Here is a 21,096-nt window from a genome sequence, read left to right as displayed (position 1 = left end):
AATGAGGGCATGTGTATATGAGGTGGTATCTGCGGTGGCCGAGCCTCCTCAGATACCACTGAACTAACTCCATATTATGTGTCCCGCTCCTAGGTCCCTGAACCTGCAGGCGCCACAGAGAAAGCCACCATTATCATCCAGGGTCAGGAGATCGGGGGCAAAAAGATTGAGTTCGGCTCCAAGGATGTGACTCTGAGGAAGAAGAACACCGGGACCTTCATCCAATCCGACAAAGCCGTGTACAAACGTGGACAAACAGGTGGGACCATAACTGTCCTGATGTGTAAAGCTGTATAATTATATATAATAGAAGGGTTAATAGATTATTATCAATGAGCAAAAGACAAAGTGACAGAAGAGAAACGTAAACCCCATCAGTATCTGGTGACCGCCCGTCACCTCCATCATCAGTATCTGGTGACCACCCGTCTCCTCCATCATCAGTATCTGGTGACCGCCCGTCACCTCCATCATCAGCATCTGGTGACCACCCGTCACCTCCATCATCAGTATCTGGTGACCGCCCGTCACCGCCATCATCAGTGTTTGGTGACCGCCCATCACCTCCATCATCAGTATCTGGTGACCGCCCGTCACCTCAATCATCAGTATCTGGTGACTCCCCATCATCTCCATCATCAGTATCTGGTGACTGCCCGTCACCTCCATCATCAGTATCTGGTAATGGCCCGTCGCCTCCATCATCAGTATCTGGTGACCGCCCATCACCTCCATCATCAGGATCTGGTGACCACCCGTCACCTCCATCATCAGGATCTGGTGACCATCCTTCACCTCCATCATCAGTATCTGGTGTCCTCCCATCTCGTCCATCATCAGTATCTGGTGACTGCCCGTCATCTCCATCATCAGTATCTGGTGACCGCTCGTCACCTCCATCATCAGTATCTGGTGACCGCCACTCACCTCCATCATCAGTATCTGGTGACCACCCGTCACCTCCATCATCAGTATCTGGTGACCGCCCGTCACCTCCATCATCAGTATCTGGTAACCGCCCATCACCTCCATCATCAGTATCTGGTGACCGCCCGTCACCTCCATCATCAGTATCTGGTGACCGCCCGTCCCCTCCATCATCAGTATCTGGTGACCGCCCATCACCTCTATCATCAGTGTCTGGTGATCGCCCGTCACCTCCATCATCAGTATCTGGTGACCATCCTTCACCTCCATCATCAGTATCTGGTGTCCTCCCATCTCCTCCATCATCAGTATCTGGTGACCGCCCATCACCTTCATCATCAGTATCTGGTGACTGCCCGTCATCTCCATCATCAGTATGTGGTGACCGCTCGTCACCTCCATCATCAGTATCTGGTGACCGCCACTCACCTCCATCATCAGTATCTGGTGACCACCCGTCACCTCCATCATCAGTATCTGGTGACCGCCCATCACCTCAGTCATCAGTATGTGGTGACCCCCCCGTCACCTCCATCATCAGTATCTGATGACCGCCTGTCACCTCCGTCATCAGTATCTGGTGACCGCCCGTCACCTCCGTCATCAGTATCTGGTGACCGCCCGTCACCGCCATCATCAGTGTCTGGTGACCGCCCATCACCTCCATCATCAGTATCTGGTGACCGCCCGTCATCTCCATCATCAGTATCTGGTGACCGCCCGTCACCTCAATCATCAGTATCTGGTGACTCCCCATCATCTCCATCATCAGTATCTGGTGACTGCCCGTCACCTCCATCATCAGTATCTGGTAATGGCCCGTCGCCTCCATCATCAGTATCTGGTGACCGCCCGTCACCTCCATCATCAGGATCTGGTGACCGCCCGTCACCTCCATCATCAGGATCTGGTGACCATCCTTCACCTCCATCATCAGTATCTGGTGTCCTCCCATCTCGTCCATCATCAGTATCTGGTGACTGCCCGTCATCTCCATCATCAGTATCTGGTGACCGCCACTCACCTCCATCATCAGTATCTGGTGACCACCCGTCACCTCCATCATCAGTATCTGGTGACCACCCGTCACCTCCATCATCAGTATCTGGTGACCACCCGTCGCCTCCATCATCAATATCTGGTGACCGCCCCTCGCCTCCATCATCAGTATCACCTCCGTCATCAGTATCTGGTGACCGCCCATCACCTCCATCATCAGTATCTGGTGTCCGCCCATCACCTCCATCATCAGTATCTGGTGACCGCCCGTCACCTCAATCATCAGTATCTGGTGACTCCCCATCATCTCCATCATCAGTATCTGGTGACTGCCCGTCACCTCCATCATCAGTATCTGGTAATGGCCCGTCGCCTCCATCATCAGTATCTGGTGACCGCCCGTCACTTCTATCATCAGGATCTGGTGACTGCCCGTCACCTCCGTCATCAGCATCTGGTGACCACCCGTCACCTCCGTTATCAGTATCTGGTGACCGCCCATCACCTCCATCATCAGTATCTGGTGACTCCCCATCATCTCCATCATCAGTATCTGGTGACTGCCCGTCACCTCCATCATCAGTATCTGGTAATGGCCCGTCGCCTCCGTCATCAGTATCTGGTGACCGCTCGTCACCTCCGTCATCAGTATCTGGTGACAGCCCGTCACCGCCATCATCAGTATGTGGTGACCACCCGTCACCTCCGTCATCAGTATCTGGTGACCGCCCATCACCTCCATCATCAGTATCTGGTGTCCGCCCGTCATCTCCGTCATCAGTATCTGGTGACACCCCATCATCTCCATCATCAGTATCTGGTGACTGCCCGTCACCTCCATCATCAGTATCTGGTGACCACCCGTCACCTCCATCATCAGTATCTGGTGTCCGCCCGTCATCTCCGTCATCAGTATCTGGTGACCGCCCGTCACCTCAATCATCAGTATCTGGTGACTCCCCATCATCTCCATCATCAGTATCTGGTGACTGCCCGTCACCTCCATCATCAGTATATGGTAATGGCCCGTCGCCTCCATCATCAGTATCTGGTGACCGCCCGTCACTTCTATCATCAGGATCTGGTGACTGCCCGTCACCTCCGTCATCAGCATCTGGTGACCACCCGTCACATCCATCATCAGTAACTCTGGTGACCGCCCGTCACTTCTATCATCAGGATCTGGTGACCGCCCGTCACCTCCTTCATCAGTATCTGGTGACCGCCCGTCACTTCTATCATCAGGATCTGGTGACCGCCTGTCACCTCCATCATCAGTATCTGGTGACCGCCCATCACCTCCATCATCAGTATCTGGTGACCGCCCATCTCCTCCATCATCAGTATCTGGTGACCGCCTGTCAACCCCATGATCAGTATCTGGTGACCGCCTGTCACCTCCATCATCAGTATCTGGTGACCGCCCGTCACCTCCGTCATCAGTATCTGGTGACCGCCCGTTACCTCCGTCATCAGTATCTGGTGACCGCCTGTCACCTCTGTCATCAGTATCTGGTGACCGCTCGTCACCTCCGTCATCAGTATCTGGTGACCGCCCGTCACCGCCATCATCAGTGTCTGGTGACTGCCCGTCACCTCCATAATCAGTATCTGGTGACCATCCTTCACCTCCATCATCAGTATCTGGTGTCCTCCCATCTCGTCCATCATCAGTATCTGGTGACTGCCCGTCATCTCCATCATCAGTATCTGGTGACCGCCACTCACCTCCATCATCAGTATCTGGTGACCACCCGTCACCTCCATCATCAGTATCTGGTGACCACCCGTCACCTCCATCATCAGTATCTGGTGACCACCCGTCGCCTCCATCATCAATATCTGGTGACCGCCCCTCGCCTCCATCATCAGTATCACCTCCGTCATCAGTATCTGGTGACCGCCCATCACCTCCATCATCAGTATCTGGTGTCCGCCCATCACCTCCATCATCAGTATCTGGTGACCGCCCGTCACCTCAATCATCAGTATCTGGTGACTCCCCATCATCTCCATCATCAGTATCTGGTGACTGCCCGTCACCTCCATCATCAGTATCTGGTAATGGCCCGTCGCCTCCATCATCAGTATCTGGTGACCGCCCGTCACTTCTATCATCAGGATCTGGTGACTGCCCGTCACCTCCGTCATCAGCATCTGGTGACCACCCGTCACCTCCGTTATCAGTATCTGGTGACCGCCCATCACCTCCATCATCAGTATCTGGTGACTCCCCATCATCTCCATCATCAGTATCTGGTGACTGCCCGTCACCTCCATCATCAGTATCTGGTAATGGCCCGTCGCCTCCGTCATCAGTATCTGGTGACCGCTCGTCACCTCCGTCATCAGTATCTGGTGACAGCCCGTCACCGCCATCATCAGTATGTGGTGACCACCCGTCACCTCCGTCATCAGTATCTGGTGACCGCCCATCACCTCCATCATCAGTATCTGGTGTCCGCCCGTCATCTCCGTCATCAGTATCTGGTGACACCCCATCATCTCCATCATCAGTATCTGGTGACTGCCCGTCACCTCCATCATCAGTATCTGGTGACCACCCGTCACCTCCATCATCAGTATCTGGTGTCCGCCCGTCATCTCCGTCATCAGTATCTGGTGACCGCCCGTCACCTCAATCATCAGTATCTGGTGACTCCCCATCATCTCCATCATCAGTATCTGGTGACTGCCCGTCACCTCCATCATCAGTATATGGTAATGGCCCGTCGCCTCCATCATCAGTATCTGGTGACCGCCCGTCACTTCTATCATCAGGATCTGGTGACTGCCCGTCACCTCCGTCATCAGCATCTGGTGACCACCCGTCACATCCATCATCAGTAACTCTGGTGACCGCCCGTCACTTCTATCATCAGGATCTGGTGACCGCCCGTCACCTCCTTCATCAGTATCTGGTGACCGCCCGTCACTTCTATCATCAGGATCTGGTGACCGCCTGTCACCTCCATCATCAGTATCTGGTGACCGCCCATCACCTCCATCATCAGTATCTGGTGACCGCCCATCTCCTCCATCATCAGTATCTGGTGACCGCCTGTCAACCCCATGATCAGTATCTGGTGACCGCCTGTCACCTCCATCATCAGTATCTGGTGACCGCCCGTCACCTCCGTCATCAGTATCTGGTGACCGCCCGTTACCTCCGTCATCAGTATCTGGTGACCGCCTGTCACCTCTGTCATCAGTATCTGGTGACCGCTCGTCACCTCCGTCATCAGTATCTGGTGACCGCCCGTCACCGCCATCATCAGTGTCTGGTGACTGCCCGTCACCTCCATAATCAGTATCTGGTGACTGCCCGTCACCTCCATCATCAGTATCTGGTGACCGCCCCTCGCCTCCATCATCAGTATCTGGTGACCGCCCCTCGCCTCCATCATCAGTATCTGACCAACAAAAATTTCTACCACAACTGCCAGGAAAATTGTTCGGGATGCATAGAAAAACCCACAAATAACATCAGCTGAAATTCAGGACTCTCTGAAAACTAGTGGTGTGGATGTTTCAAGATGCACAATAAGGAGGCACTTGAAGAATAATGGGCTGCATGGTGGAGTCACCAGAAGAAAGCCATTACTGTGCAAATGCCACAAAGTATCTCGCCTACAATACGCCAAACAGCACAGAGACAAGCCTCAAAACTTCTGGAACAAGGTAATTTGGAGTGATGAGACCAAAATTGAACTTTTTGGCCACAACCATAAGCGTTACATTTGGAGAGAGGTCAACAAGGCCTATGATGAAAGGAACACCATTCCTACAGTAAAGCATGGAGGTGGATCGCTGATGACTTGGGGATGTATAACCTACAAAGGCACAGAAAACTTGGTAAAAGTTGAAGGAAAGATGAATGCAGCATGTTATCAGCAAATACTGGAGGCAAATTTGCACTCATCAGCCCAGAAGCTGCGCATGGGACGTACTTGGACGTTCCAACATGACAACGATCCAAAGCACAAGGCCAAGTCGACCTGTTATTGGCTACAGCAGAACAAAGTGAAGGTCCTGGAGTGGCCATCTCAGTCTCCTGACCTCAATATTATTGAGCCACTCTGGGGAGATCTCAAGCGCGCAGTTCAGGCTAGACAGCCCAGGAATTTACAGGAACTGGAGACATTTTGCCAAGAAGAATGGGCAGCTTTACCATCTGAGAAAATAAAGAACCTCATCCACAACTACCACAAAAGACTTCAAGCTGTCATTGATGTTAGAGGGGGCAATACACGGTATTAAGAACTGGGGTATGTGAACTTCTGATCAGAGTCATTTGGATGTTTTTGGTTGTCATTAAGATTTAAAAAGAGAAAACACAGTAGTTTGACGATAAATGGCTTCACCCAACCAATAACCATGAGTGGAGAAAAAGTTTTATTGGTTAACATTCATACTCTCTGAAACAAGGCCAAGAAAGGAAAACTTCTGCCAGGGTATGTAAACTGTATCTTTAGGCCATGTTCACATGTTCACTATGAGGTCAGTATTTTACATTAGTATTTGTAAGCCAATATCAGGAGTGGAACAGTCAAAAGAAAAGTATAATAGAAACTTGTCACCACTTCTGCATTTTTCACCCACTCCTGGTTTTATCTTACAAATAGTGATGTAAAATATTGACCAAATACTGAACGTGTGAACGTGGCCTTAGGATAGGTGATTACTTGTTTTCATGGGAGAACTTCTGCATATTTGCTACTGTGTAATAGTCACAGGACTGCGAGGGGTTAAACATCCAAATCATTAATCTCTGTTGTAAATAAATATTCTTCACCTTATTGATATCAGAGAGAACACATGACCTCCATGCACAACACAATCCACTATACCAACACCAATACTACCACATACAAGGGATAAATACCGCCACACCATGACCAGACCACATATTATCACCACACAGTGAGAAAATAATTCCACATACAATGGAAAAATACCACCACACCATGACCAGATCATATTACCACCACATACTGACCGAATAAAACTACATACAAGGGGGGAAAAAAACAGCCACACCAAATAATACTGCAATAGTGATCATGAATAGAAATTCCAATGCTAATGACACTAATATTACCACTTGTGACATTATATATATGAGCTCTGTATGTAGCATTAGTGTACATATAATATAGTGATCACTAGTGTCATTATACACAGGAGCCCTGTATATAGTGTATAGGTAATATCTTGCACATAAGAAAGAAGAGTGAAAAGCGGCACTCACCAATTCAGTAAAAATGCTAAAAGTCCGAATCCATGTCCCATGTAATGGAATGAAAGACTTTACTGAATTGGTGAGTGCCGTTTTTTTTGTTTTTTTTATGTGCAATATATACGCTACTTCAGCAGAGCACCAAATCTAATTAACATACATCAGAAGCTCAGAAAACAATGATAGAATATTGAATATTGTCTGGTGCAGATATACTATATTGAGTATATAAGTAATACAGTGATCACTGGTGACATTATGCACAGGAGCTCTGTATTTACTGTACAGGTAATACAGTGATCACCAATGACACTATACACAGAAGCTCTATATATAGTGCATAATGTACACGTAATACAGGGATCATTATATATATGCCATGTTTCCTATCTATGGATAGCTAAAATCATGCTAGGAAATTTGGCATTACTATCTGCCGACTGGGACCTCCAGGTGAGGAGGCATCCTGAAAATCGGGGATACCATAATTTTGAGGGACCTAGCCGCTTCCCATTCACCAGCCCCAATCTGAGGTCACCCAGGTGAGGTATGGGGGTGTGACTTTTATTTGATAAATACAGATTTTGAATTATGAACTAGTCGTGGAGACACTAGAGTCAGGGGGTGCTCTCACCCGCTGTCCTTGCTGCCTTTAGAAAGCCCCCACAGGCTGGGGCTCATCTCTCTGAATGCCTGTGCTCCTTCCCTGTGGGCATATAATATTACTCAGACAACACAGGGAGAGGGCATCACACTCTTGTAAGACTTTATTGGGTCACCAACAATTATAAGAATATATTACATTCCCAGCAAGGATCACAAGATGGTGCAAATGACAGAGTTTCACTCATCTGCTGGCTTGCTGGGGATGAGAACCTCTGTGACTTTGGGGCATCCATGGACAACTAACCCAACCAGTAGTACCCCGCTTTTGGTGGGCACCCACAGAAAGAAGATAGTGGCAAGCTTTGGAAGCTGACAGAGCACTGCGAGGTATGTGGCCAGGTGACCCGATTGTCCCAACCTGGGTTATCCAAACTAATTTGTGGGCTCAGTTTTGGGCAGTGGAGCAGATCTGTATTCCATTAGCTGCAACCATGGCCCCTAGGCTGAAGTCCTGTAGAATCACACTGGTGACAGCAGCAGGGCCCCTTTATAACCTTCAGCTCCCATTTCAGAGCACTGTGCCCCACAGGATTGAGGGGAGGTATTCATGGTTGTTACCTCATTGTTCAATTAGACTGCATAATTGTCCTCCAAGTTGTGCAGACTAGTACACTGCAGGGGACTGATGCAATCTGTAATCAGCAGGCATTCCAAAAATTAGCAAACAAAAAGGGTCATCAGACAGTCTCACATGAAACAATGGCTTATGTCCCTTAATTTACTGTACAAAGGAATAGTACATCTGGCATAATTAAGAATATTTCTCCCCCACACAAGTGGCCAGATTGACTCTGAGTCGTCACACTAGTTTTCTTGTGTTACTGTGGAGCTGGCAGTGACCGTACCGAGGTGTATATATATATATATATATATATATATATATATATATATATATATATACACTGCTCAAAAAAATAAAGCAAACACTTAAACAACAGAATATAACTCCAAGTAAATCAAACTTCTGTGAAATCAAACTGTCCACTTAGGAAGCAACACTGATTGACAATCAATTTCACATGCTGTTGCGCAAATGGAATAGACAATAGATGGAAATTATTGGCAATTATCAAGACCCCCTCAATAAAGTAGTTGTTCTGCAGGTGGGAACCACAGACCACATCTCAGTACCAATGATTTCTGGCTGATGTTTTGGTCACTTTTGAGTGTTGGTTGTGCTTTCACACTCGTGGTAGCATGAGACGGACTCTACAACCCACAGAAGTTGCTCAGGTAGTGCAGCTCATCCAGGATGGCACATCAATGTGAGCTGTGGCAAGAAGGTTTGCTGTGTCTGTCAGCGTAGTGTCCAGAGGCTGGAGGCGCTACCAGGAGACAGGCCAGTACACCAGGAGAAGTGAAAGGGGCCGCAGGAGGGCAACAACTCAGCAGCAGGACCGCTACCTCCGCCTTTGTGCAAGGAGGAACAGGAAGAGCACTGCCAGAGCCCTGTAAAATGACCTCCAGCAGGCCACAAATGTGCATGTGTCTGCACAAACAGTTAGAAACCGACTCCATGAGGGTGGTATGAGGGCCCGACGTCCACAGATGGGGGTTGTGCTCACAGCCCAACACCGTGCAGGACGCTTGGCATTTACCACAGAACACCAGGATTGGCAAAGTGGCCACTGGCGCCCTGTGCTCTTCACAGATGAAAGCAGGTTCACACTGAACACATGTGACAGACGTGACAGAGTCTGGAGACGACGTGGAGAGCGATCTGCTGCCTGCAACATCCTTCAGCATGACCGGTTTGGCAGTGGGTCAGTAATGGTGTGGGGTGGCATTTCTTTGGAGGGCCGCACAGCCCCCCATGTGCTCGCCAGTGGTAGCCTGACTGCCATTAGGTAATGAGATGAGATCCTCAGACCCCTTGTGAGACCATATGCTGATGCGGTTGGCCCTGGGTTCCTCCTAATGCAGGACAATGCCAGACCTCACGTGGCTGGAGTGTGTCAGCAGTTCCTGCAAGATGAAGGCATTGAAGGTATGGACTGGCCGCCTGTTCCCCAGACCTGAATCCGATTGAGCACATCTGGGACATCATGTCTCGCTCCATCCACCAACGTCATGTTGCACCACAGACTGTCCAGGAGTTGGTGGATGCTTTAGTCCAGGTCTGGGAGGAGATCCCACAGGAGACCATCCGCAACCTCATCAGAAGCATGCCCAGGCGTTGTAGGGAGGTCATACAGGCACGTGGAGGCCACACACAATACTCAGCCTCATCAGGGGCATGCCCAGGCGTTGTAGGGAGGTCATACAGGCATGTGGAGGCAACACACAATACTCAGCCTCATCAGGAGCATGCCCAGGCGTTGTAGGGAGGTCATACAGGCACATGGAGGCCACACACAATACTCAGCCTCATAAGGAGCATGCCCAGGCGTTGTAGGGAGGTCATACAGGCACGTGGAGGCCACACACAATACTCAGCCTCATCAGGAGCATGCCCAGGCATTGTAGGGAGGTCATACAGGCACGTGGAGGCCACACACAATACTCAGCCTCATCAGGAGCATGCCCAGGCGTTGTAGGGAGGTCATACAGGCACGTGGAGGCCACACACAATACTCAGCCTCATCAGGAGCATGCCCAGGCATTGTAGGGAGGTCATACAGGCACGTGGAGGCCACACACAATACTCAGCCTCATCAGAAGCATGCCCAGGCGTTGTAGGGAGGTCATACAGGCACGTGGAGGCCACACACAATACTCAGCCTCATCAGGGGCATGCCCAGGCGTTGTAGGGAGGTCATACAGGCATGTGGAGGCCACACACAATACTCAGCCTCATCAGGAGCATGCCCAGGCGTTGTAGGGAGGTCATACAGGCACATGGAGGCCACACACAATACTCAGCCTCATCAGGAGCATGCCCAGGCGTTGTAGGGAGGTCATACAGGCACGTGGAGGCCACACACAATACTCAGCCTCATCAGGAGCATGCCCAGGCGTTGTAGGGAGGTCATACAGTCACGTGGAGGCCACACACAATACTCAGCCTCATTGTGTTTTTCCACTTTAATTTTGGGGGTGACTCCAAATCCAGGCCTCCATTGCTTAATAAATGTGATTTCCATTGATGATTTTTGTGTGATTTTGTTGTCAGCACATTCAACTTTGTACAGAACAAAGTATTCAATGAGAATATTTCATTCATTCAGATCTAGGATGTGTTATTTCAGTGTTCCCTTTATTTTTTTGAGCAGTGTATATATATGTTCCATGCATTGGAATTGGAAGTGTATATACCATACGCTCACTGTGAGTTCCCCAATAACCGACCTAGTAGGAGAAGCAGCCGTGGCCTCGTCCATCACTTGTCAGTCAATTACGTAATTGTCCTCCTGTTTCTTTATTTTGTTAGTAGCAGCTGGCACCTTCCATGCCAGGCACTGGCAGACAGATAGAAAAGGGTCCTTGTGCAAGAACAGGATACGGGCCCTTTGTAGTTTAATAGCGATGTATAATAACAATTCTACCTGCTTTGGCACTTCAACGTCCTGGGCCCCTGTGTGACTGCAGAGATGGCACCAATGACATGTCCTCCCTGTTACGGATCCGGATGGTGGAACCTCTGTGCTGCGGTGCAAGGAGGGACCCAGAGGGGCGTAACTAGGTATCAACTCGGAGCGACCTAGGTCGTACGGCGGCTAATGACTCTGTGACCTGGGAGGATCCGAGCAGAGGGACCAGGTGCTACTCTGGGGACGACCTTGTAAGGGAGCAGGTGGCTCCCACGGTACAGATGGCAGGGACTGACCGGTATTGCAGATGGCACAGCAGGCAGGCTGACGAGTGATCCGGGTGGATAGACTGGCAGACACAACAGGCGACAGGCGGGAGCCTCTAGGTAGGCTGTCAGGTGGTCACGGCAAGTGACGGGCAGGAGCCTCCAGGTAGGCTGACAGGTGGTCATGGCAAGTGACGGGCAGGAGCCTCTAGGTAGGCTGACAGGTGGTCACGGCAAGTGACAGCAGGAGCCTCCAGGTAGGCTGACAGGTGGTCACGGCAAGTGACAGCAGGAGCCTCCAGGTAGGCACGACAGGTAGCAAGCAGGAGCCTCCAGGTAGGCACGGCAGGTAGCGGGCAGGTGCTTCCAGGTAAGCAGGCGGGCAAAACCCATAGACAGACTGGTGGACTGGACGGAAGACTGACTGTCGGGCTGGAGAGTAGTCAGGCTGGCAGGCAGGACTAGTAGTCAGGCTAGCAGCGGGGCTGAAGCAGAGGTAAGTACACTGTGCATCAACTATTGCTCGGGCACCTCCATTTTGGAGGAGGTGCCTTATATATGGGAGGACCTCTGGCAATTGGCCGGGGACTCCTTAGGGCGGCTCGCGCGGCCCCTTTAAGAGGGGGGTAGCGCGCTCGCCCTAAGCACAGTCCCCGGGGAGCTGCGTGTGCCGGCAGCAGCATGAAGAGGAGCGCTGGAGAACGCCAGGCGAGGAGAGCAGCGGTGAGAGGGACGGCGTCTCTGCCTGGCAGGGGGCAGAGACGCCGATGCTACACTCCCTGATGACAGGCACAGGACCTCCCCTGAAGATACATCCAATGTCCATGCCATATCTCACCGATTGCCCTGCGGTGTGCCACCGCTCTTATGGGGCTCTTATGGAGCTCAGACTGAATTTTGGTGCCCGATCCAGTGTTTTCTTGGATAGTCTTCTGCTTGGTGTCCTGTGAATTCACCTCCATTGTCACTTAGCAGTACGGGGGACTTTCATTGACATTTGTCTCCACTGGTCAGGAGCTCGGCAAACCTCTTCTTTACTCCTGACATTCCCGGCTCTTTTGCTCTGCCGGCCCGGTGCAATGTCATGGGATGTCACCTCGCAATGGTAAAGTCGCACCACACTGGCTAATCAAAAGAAGAGCCGAGATATAAGGAGGTTCTCAGATCTCCCGTCCAGCGGTCACAGAGAACTGACCCAGAGTCCAGTAAATCCCTTCTCCCACCTCTACCACCCATCTCACCCTGCCCAGAGAAGATTTACTTACGTACATGGATTCTAATGGTCCCAAAGTTTAGCAGCTGACACTGTCCTGCAGCAAAATCATACAGTCATCTAAGTCCATGTTCCCACATAGCGTAAATGCTGCATTTTTCTACTGTTTATTTGTACAGTAAATTATCTGCGTTCAACATTCCAACCTTAGTTGATGTAATTTCATGACAACTCGGCCTCTGGCCATGGTGAGATTAGGATCCTACAGAACTATGGGTTTTGGTGCATTTTCCCTCTAAACTTCTACAGGAAGCCTGAAAAACTGCGCGTGAAAAGCACAGTTGAATTTTTAGGTACAAAATTTCAGAGTTTCTGCAATATAAAGAAGTATTAAAAAAAGACCCTGCTTCAAATCTGCAATAAAAAAGCAGCAAAAATGATAGGCCACGTGCACACTGTGAGTATTTCGGCAGTTTCTTTACCTCAGTATTTGTAAATCATAACCAGGAGTGGAGCAATCGGAGTAAAAGTATAATAGAAACATGTCATAACTTCTGCATTTTTCGCCCACTCCTGGTTTTGGTTTAGAAATACTGATGTCAAAAAATACACAAATGCTGAATGTGTGAACATGGACTTAGCATTTTTGCTCACTGAAACATGGCCTCAGTCCTCCACAGTGGTCAGTAGCGTCAACTGGCTTCAAGTGTAACATCTGAATGCACCATAAATGGTTAATATGATGAGTGGTCAGAGCAGGTGAAGGGAATCTGCTCCACCTGCAGAGCAAGCACTTACACTCAGGACCTGGGTGAGAGGAGCCAAGGCTTTGTGGTGGTTGCAGTGGCTCTTAGTGATCATCATTGTGTTGGCTGTGAGGGGTGAGTGTCTGAATACAGGCGGTTAAGTATCATGTCCATCACATTGCAGAGGCTTCTCTGTAGGATATACATTACAGAGGAGAAGCCTGAATGCTAGGAAATCCCACAGCACAGAGGTGTGAACCCTGATGTTTGTCTGTATGATAATAGTGCTGACACTACTGATCCCATAAAGTTTCACTGTATATGTACAACACTTATCCTGTAGTATGTTGCAGAGCTGCAGTCACTGTGTACTTACATTACTGATACCTCCTGTATTATACTCCAGAGCTGCACTCTGTGTATGCACATATATTGCTGTATGGTTTTCTCTTTAGAGTAAATATGAAATGGTTTAGCACTGGACCGGTCAGGAATGTCTTCTCGTGGGCGGTGCAGTTTGTTTTGTAGAGGATTTGGCGTTTTACATCCTAGAAGCCCCTAGGGAGCCGTTTTGTGGCTGCAGCTTTGATTGTGACTGGAGTAGGACCGGTGGTGCCTGTGGTTTGGTGCCAGGCTGTCTCCAGCTTTGTTCCTATATGACATCAGTAAATGGTGGTGATCTCCTGTTGGTTCCTTCAGCTGGAGAGGTCTGCTATGACCGGTTGGGATGTTTCTCGGACTCCCCTCCGTACTCCTTCACCCTGGAGAGGCCCATCAGCAGACATCCATGGCCGTCAGAAGTGATCAACACCCTCTTCCTTCTGTTCACTAGAGAAACCCCCGAACACTTCCAAGTAAGTGCATGTTTGTTGGTGGCAATGATGAGGATCCTGATAGGGGGATGTTGAGGGTCCTCATTGGTCAGAGGGGACAAACCTGCAGGATTCTCTTCAGTTCAAGCTGTAGTAATACAATGTCACTGTATACGGAGGTCCCATGTGTATAGAGGCAGCGGTGCTCGTTTCTATGCCCCTCATCCAGGGGTTACTGAATAGAAGTCTTGAGTCTTTGGGGGGCTGCTAGGAGGGGTCTTGTTCACAGTCCTTGCCAGAGCACTGGGGACCTCTGGTGCTACACAGGACGCAACATGGCGGCACATGAAGTGCCCACAGCTCTGTAGTGCGGTGCCATAGGGGCCTATGTGCTGTATTGTACGTTAATCGGAGGTAAAACTCCAGACTTCTCGGGCCCCAATGGAAAAGCCATATTAGGGCCCCACCTATCACTTATTGTCAGTGTCTTCCTATGTGGGGCAGGGTCATATCCTTTGGGTCTGTCTGCTACCTCTGCACCTCAATGGTGTGAGGCCAAACACCTCCTGTCCTCTTTCTTTAGGTGATCAGTGCTCTTAATGTCTCTTCGGTCTCGGAAACAAAGTTTGATCCCAGCAGGAAATCCCACTTCATTATCCACGGATTCTTGGAGGCAGGAGAGAAGGCCTGGCTGCCGGACATGTGCCGGGTGAGTGCCGTGTCGTAGGGTCGGCCGGTATACTGGAGTCGCTACGATAATGCTCACTGATGTCCTCTGCTCCAGACTCTGCTGCAGGTGTCAGACCTGAACTGTTTCATCGTGGACTGGAGCGGAGGGTCGATGGCCATGTACACACAAGCCGCCAACAACGTCCTAGTCGTGGGAGCAGAAGTGGCGTATTTTATAGACTATCTAAGGGTGGGTTCTGAAACTTGTGGAAATATTTTGATATCCTAAAGCTCTATGGAATTAAGGATAAAATTTCTTCTTATAACGTCTCAGTATCCTGTGGTGCGAGGATGAGCAGACTGGTGTGATGACAGAGCTTCATTGTGCTGCGACTTCTGCTAGGAGAGGGGGGAGGGAGCAGCTTGGAATATGGAGGTCCCTTGTTCATGGATTACGACGCTTTAAACCCAACTTCTGCTTCTTTCTCGCATGTAAAAGCTTCTAACAAGAAGGCTGAAGACATCTCAAAGGGTTTTATCAAGCTTGGAAACACATGGGACCTGTCATGGTCCCACCCCCCACCCCCCCTAATTCTACATTTCAGTCATGTAGGTATCCAGCTCTTTATATTTTGGCCCTCTAACTCTTCTGCGTCTCTGTAGGACCACTACAGTCACCCGCTGAGTAGCATCTACCTGATCGGACATAGTTTGGGAGCACATGTTGCTGGAGAAGCTGGTAAGAGGTGTCCAGGAATCGCTCGGATATCAGGTAGGGCGGCTACGCCTAGGAGCGCTCAGATTCTGATGGGTGATATTCAGTGATTTTCACACTTTTTAATTTTTCTTTTTCTTAGGGTTGGACCCTGCAGGACCCTACTTTGCGCACACCCCACCTGACGTGCGGTTGGACCCATCTGATGCAGTGCTGGTGGACATAATTCATACAGATGGACCCCCCACTATTGACAAATTCGGTGGGTATTCTGGGACCACTGCCCTTAGCTCAAACCTTCATTTGAAGGAGATATAAATATGTCACAGCAGACAGATGGTTAACTTTATCCCTGCTGGCTGGGCTTGTTCTATTATTATGGGGTCTCTCTAATCATGTGCCCCAATTTCTTCTAGGTCTTGGTGGGTTTGGGATGAGTCAGTTGGTCGGTCATCTTGACTTTTTTGCCAATGGAGGGAAGGAACAGCCGGGGTGTGCCAAGTCTTACCTGAGGCTTGGGGACCTGGACGATGTGATAGACGGTAACGTGCACTTTCTTCCAGGTGTCGGCTCTTACCTGATAAGATTTCTAATGGTTGTGACTTGTATTTCAGGAATTGAAGAGAAGATTCTGTGTAGTCATCAGCGAAGTGTCGCATTATTCACACAAAGTATCCTCTTTCCTAATGGGTTTGTGGGTTACCCAGGGCCCTCGTACAGAGACTTCCAGGAGGTCAGTGGTGCTTTGGTAGTTGTTCTGCCTCTCCGGGCACCTGCTCAAGGACCGTCTACTGGGTATATAGAAAAGTCTCTATAGGAAAGAAGGGGTGGAGACCACCTAGGCTGATCTGTTATCATTCTGCCCCCCACCCCTTAACGTTTCTATATTGGTTGCTCCACAATCGCCAAGTAGCAACCTAAAACCTTGTCTCTCCCTAGAGCAAGGCCCTGGCTAGAGAAGTGGGGGATGAGCCCCAGTCAGTCCCCACTAACAACTAAAGACAGCAAGGGAGACAAACACGGTGGGGGGGGGGATAACTTGGCTTGAGCCGACTTCAGAGAGATTACACCAAACATCGTCATAGACAAAAGTGAGGAAGTAAGCAGACTACAATAGCACCAAGCCTTCACAGGGAGACATGTGAATATCACCGGTGCCTCCCTTTAGCAAACTGAAAGTATTTAAACACCCAGGCCAGTGTGTTGATTAGAGCAGGAGGGAGCTAGGTCCTAGAGTGAGACAGATCTAAGGTGTCTGTAATGCCAAATGAAGAGATCATCCGTGACATTCAGGAGCAGATCTCAGAATACTGTCTCTTGCAGGGTGCTGGATTCCCATGCAATAATGGAAGCTGTGCCTTGATGGGATACTACGCTGATTCTTACACCAAAAATCCCACCAATGAAGTCTTCTTAACACCGGTGATGTGGAGAACCTGCTACGTAGGTGGAGGGGTCGTGGCGGTCAATGCTGTAGGATCCAGCCTGTACTGACTTTTGGGGTTGACCATACACACTGGGGACTTGTGACATCTGATGCTTCTTCTGTCTTCCAGGCTGGAGGTACCGGGTGATGTTGACCATCACCGGGAGCATGTTCGTCATGGGCTCGTTCAGTGTCTCCCTTTGTGGGAAGGTTGGTTGTTCTCCTCAGTACATCGTGCACAGGTAAGTCACCGCTCATCACCTGACTAGGCACTGACTCATGGGGATTGTTGTAATGCCCTGCTTCTGTCTCTAGTGGATTTATTCACTCTGGGAAATCCTATTCTGCCCTCATTGACGTGGAGATGGACATTCACCCAGTCATCCAAGTGGAGTTCATCTGGCACAAGGAGGCCATTTATGTCATTCAAGCGACCCTGGGGGCCACGACCATAGCTGTAGAACATGGGCCCAGCAGAGCAATGTAAGTAGAAGGCAGCTACAGCCTAATTTCTCAGCTCTGACCCTCTGGTATTGCACAAGGTCAGCATGGGGGGAATTCACTGTGGAAATGCATCATGCCATCTGGTTGTCTAGGTCAACCTCTTGTGAGATTGTGGATGTCCTCCGCGTATGGCTTTGTCTACCGCCTGGGTGTATAGGATGGGCGGCCAGCGCTCTGTCATGGTGGCACCTGTGGTATGGAATGTTCCGCAGTCCAGAGCAGGAAAGTTTCATCCAGGCTGGTGTCCTCTGGGGGGGCTGTGGCCTCGGCCCCCATTATCCAGGCGGGTCTGCTGTCAGCCCAAACTGTTCAAACGAAGTCTTGGTGCTTTATGGTGGCCAATCGCTTATACACACCTTGCCACCTGCTTGGTTTCCATCTCTCTCTGCCCTCCTCTTTTTCACGGCTCTGGCAGAGAAGCGTGGAGATGGAGGGAGAACGAGCAGGTGGGAAGGTGTATATGAATGCTTGGCACCTGTGCTTGGTGTGAACAGTCATCCTGTGCTGGCAGAGGCTCTTTAATGTGTGGCTCCTTGGCATTAGGGGGGTAGTTGGAGCAGTATGTTAGGACCTGAAGGTGCTGATTGGGAGTCTTGAGGCTTCTTCTGATCTCCATGGTGGTGCGGAGCCTTATGAGCAGGATCCTGGATATTTCTAGGACAATGACTTTCATGTCTTTCCTTCCAGATATCTCTTCTGTGGCGACGAGGTGACGAAAGAAGGAATCCAGCAAAAGCTCGACCCTTGTACCATTTTCTGAGCACACAATAAAATCTGCATTATACGACTCGTCCTGTCTGAGGGTTCACTCGCTTGGTAGTAGGACCTTCCACTGGCAACCACTATCCCTGGGTGCTGGGGCCTTCGTGGTTCCTGGTCCTGTAATGGGTTTAGCTTCAGGTCGGCTAGGGACTTGTAGTCCTCCTGGTATGCCGGTGATCCCTACTGACTATAAAGGGACCCTGTAGGCGCGGACCTGTTGTCCGGTTTGTATACTCTGGGTGAGCCAATGATGCTACTCTGCCCCCTCAACTCCTCTCTCCTCTCCTCTTTTCCTTCGGCCACACTCGGGGGCCCTCAATACAGCAGCAGACGTGCTGCGTCTTTGCTGCTCTCAGCATCAGCATGCTCTCCTCAGCCTAACTGAACTTCTGACTGAACTGCCTGGCTCCACCCTCCATATATATCCCTAACGGGCTCCCTCTGGTGGTATGAAGTGGAAGGGTGGAGATGTTTGTATGTAATGAGGGCCTCTTGTGGAGAAGTCTGCCCGTGCACCCTTTTGGGTCCTGTGGTACCTGTGAACAGCAGGGTGCCACGCTGTCACCTGGCCGGGCAGCTGGAATCGTCCTGTCCCAGCCATAGCGCTCCCTGGTCCTCGCTCTCCTCCGGCACTGGATTGTCCATCACTGTGACGGGCCGGGCCCCCTGTGTGCTGGAGCCATGAGACCGGCTGGGCCCCCCTGTGTGCTGGGCATCATCCATTACTGACTGGATGCAGAGTGCAGTGATGTCTACCTCTACCCAGGGGTGACTCGGGGACCCCCTGCCCAGTACCCGGTCAGTGGTGGTGTCAGTAAAGCGGCATGGCTGAGCCTAATGCTCCCACTGACAATGCAAGGAGTGGGGTTGTGCGTACTCGACCATGCTGCACTCTAGACGGAGCTCTCCAGAGCCTCAATCTTTGCATCCTTGGGGGTCCCAGTAGTCAGACCTCAGAGTTCACAAGGATGGGGGGGTCACACGCACTTCTGTTAATGCATTCATTTAGATTTCCTGTGCAAAAACTTAAACCTAAAATTGTTACCGTCCACTGACCGGAGCGCTTCAATGTATATTTATGGGGGCTCCAGGTAGAGACGTATCCTGCCCACAATGAGCAATCGCTGTGTAATCGGTGATCATAGGCTGAGCTGCAGTACTGGGCATGGCCACATATAGCAGAGGCGCTTTGATTGCTTTAGTAATGGGATAGATCACTCTGCTCCAGAGCTGTAATCTGTCTTCTACTTTTCATGTACTAGTTTTTCATCATGGCCTCTAGTGTTACCACACTGGCTGCAGCTTTGATTTTACTCCACGATTATTTTCCCGTCTCTCAGAACTTTATAAGGTAAATAAATCCCATAAAGGCGTCCTCATACGGTGATGGGAGAACCGCAAGTGCAAAAACATGTCAGCCGTCCACGGGGGGCGGACTGGTTCTAGGACATTCTGGAGCCGGGTCACAGGATGGCACGGGGTCCTGTGCGGGGGTCTCTTACTGTTAGTCCCATGGCCTCACCCCATAGGTATAAAGTGATAAAACTACTACTCCTGTCATGTTCTTGTCTTGGTCCCTGGGGACAGATTGTGCTGGTGACCCTTGGGGTCTGGCTTCTCGCCAGGCTCCTGTTGGGCGAGTTTCTGACGTATCCGGGTCCATGGTCTTCTTGTCAGCAGAGGATTCCTCTGAGCTCGGTGTAAACATTTCTCGTTTACTTTGGCGCCGGCAGCAGGAAATCTGCAGCTATTAGTGATTGCGCAGGTTCTGCACCAGTGACTAGTGAGCTGCGGCCAGGGATGAGCCCAGAGCAACTACAACTCCTAACATACCCGACCACTGCAGGCTGTCAGTGATGGCTGGCTGCTGGACTTTCACACAGTGATAACACAATGTAAGCAATGCTCTGCAGGTGAGTGCTGCAATAATCTGCAGAATAAGGTATGCACCTGTGAGTAGGTGGGGGTGATGCTCTGCAGGTGGCTGGAGGTCAGTGCTGCAATAATCTGCAGAATGTAGGATTTTTAGTCCCAAATCCATTTAATTATAAAAAAATTATATATATTTTTTCCTTTCCATCACAAGATGAACACCCCCCCCCCCCCCCCCTTTAAAGTGTAGCTGACTGGGAGAAGCCCCTCACCCTGAACAAGAAAGGAGCTCGTTGTAATAGAAAGGCGCTCAGGTATCACCCCCAATTATTCTCTAATAAGGAAGGACATCTCCTTTCTGAGTCGCCCCTAAATTTGCCTTGAAGGCACCTTAAAAATGAATTTGGAGTCACATCTTCCTTGGTGAGTGGATACAATGTGTCGGTTCAGTGTGATCCTTTGTTACTGGTGGATACAATGTGTCGGTTCGGTGTGATCCTTTGTTACTGGTGGATACAATGTGTCGGTTCGGTGTGATCCTTTGTTACTGGTGGATACAATGTGTCGGTTAGGTGGGATCCTTTGTTACTGGTGGATACAATGTGTCGGTTAGGTGGGATCCTTTGTTACTGGTGAATACAATGTGTCGGTTCGGTGGGATCCTTTGTTACTGGTGGATACAATGTGTCGGTTCGGTGGGATCCTTTGTTACTGGTGGATACAATGTGTCGGTTTGGTGGGATCCTTTGTTACTGGTGGATACAATGTGTCGGTTTGGTGGGATCCTTTGTTACTGGTGCATACAATGTG

The 21,096-nt window shown here is 50.2% G+C and overlaps 1 pseudogene; it reads left to right on the top strand.

Moving 5' to 3' along the window:
• LOC141273168 (pancreatic lipase-related protein 2-like) overlaps positions 1–18,439 on the top strand; it is a 45,442-nt pseudogene extending 27,003 nt beyond the window's left edge.
• The last annotated feature ends 2,657 nt before the right edge of the window (positions 18,440–21,096 follow it).

The sequence above is a fragment of the Phyllobates terribilis genome, unplaced genomic scaffold (genome assembly GCF_046119375.1).
Source record: "Phyllobates terribilis strain yellow unplaced genomic scaffold, ASM4611937v1 Scaffold_5__5_contigs__length_657084704, whole genome shotgun sequence".
NCBI classification, from domain to species: Eukaryota; Metazoa; Chordata; class Amphibia; order Anura; family Dendrobatidae; genus Phyllobates; species Phyllobates terribilis.
Note: the sequence above shows the minus strand (reverse complement) of the source record. Positions and strands in the feature narration are given on the sequence as shown.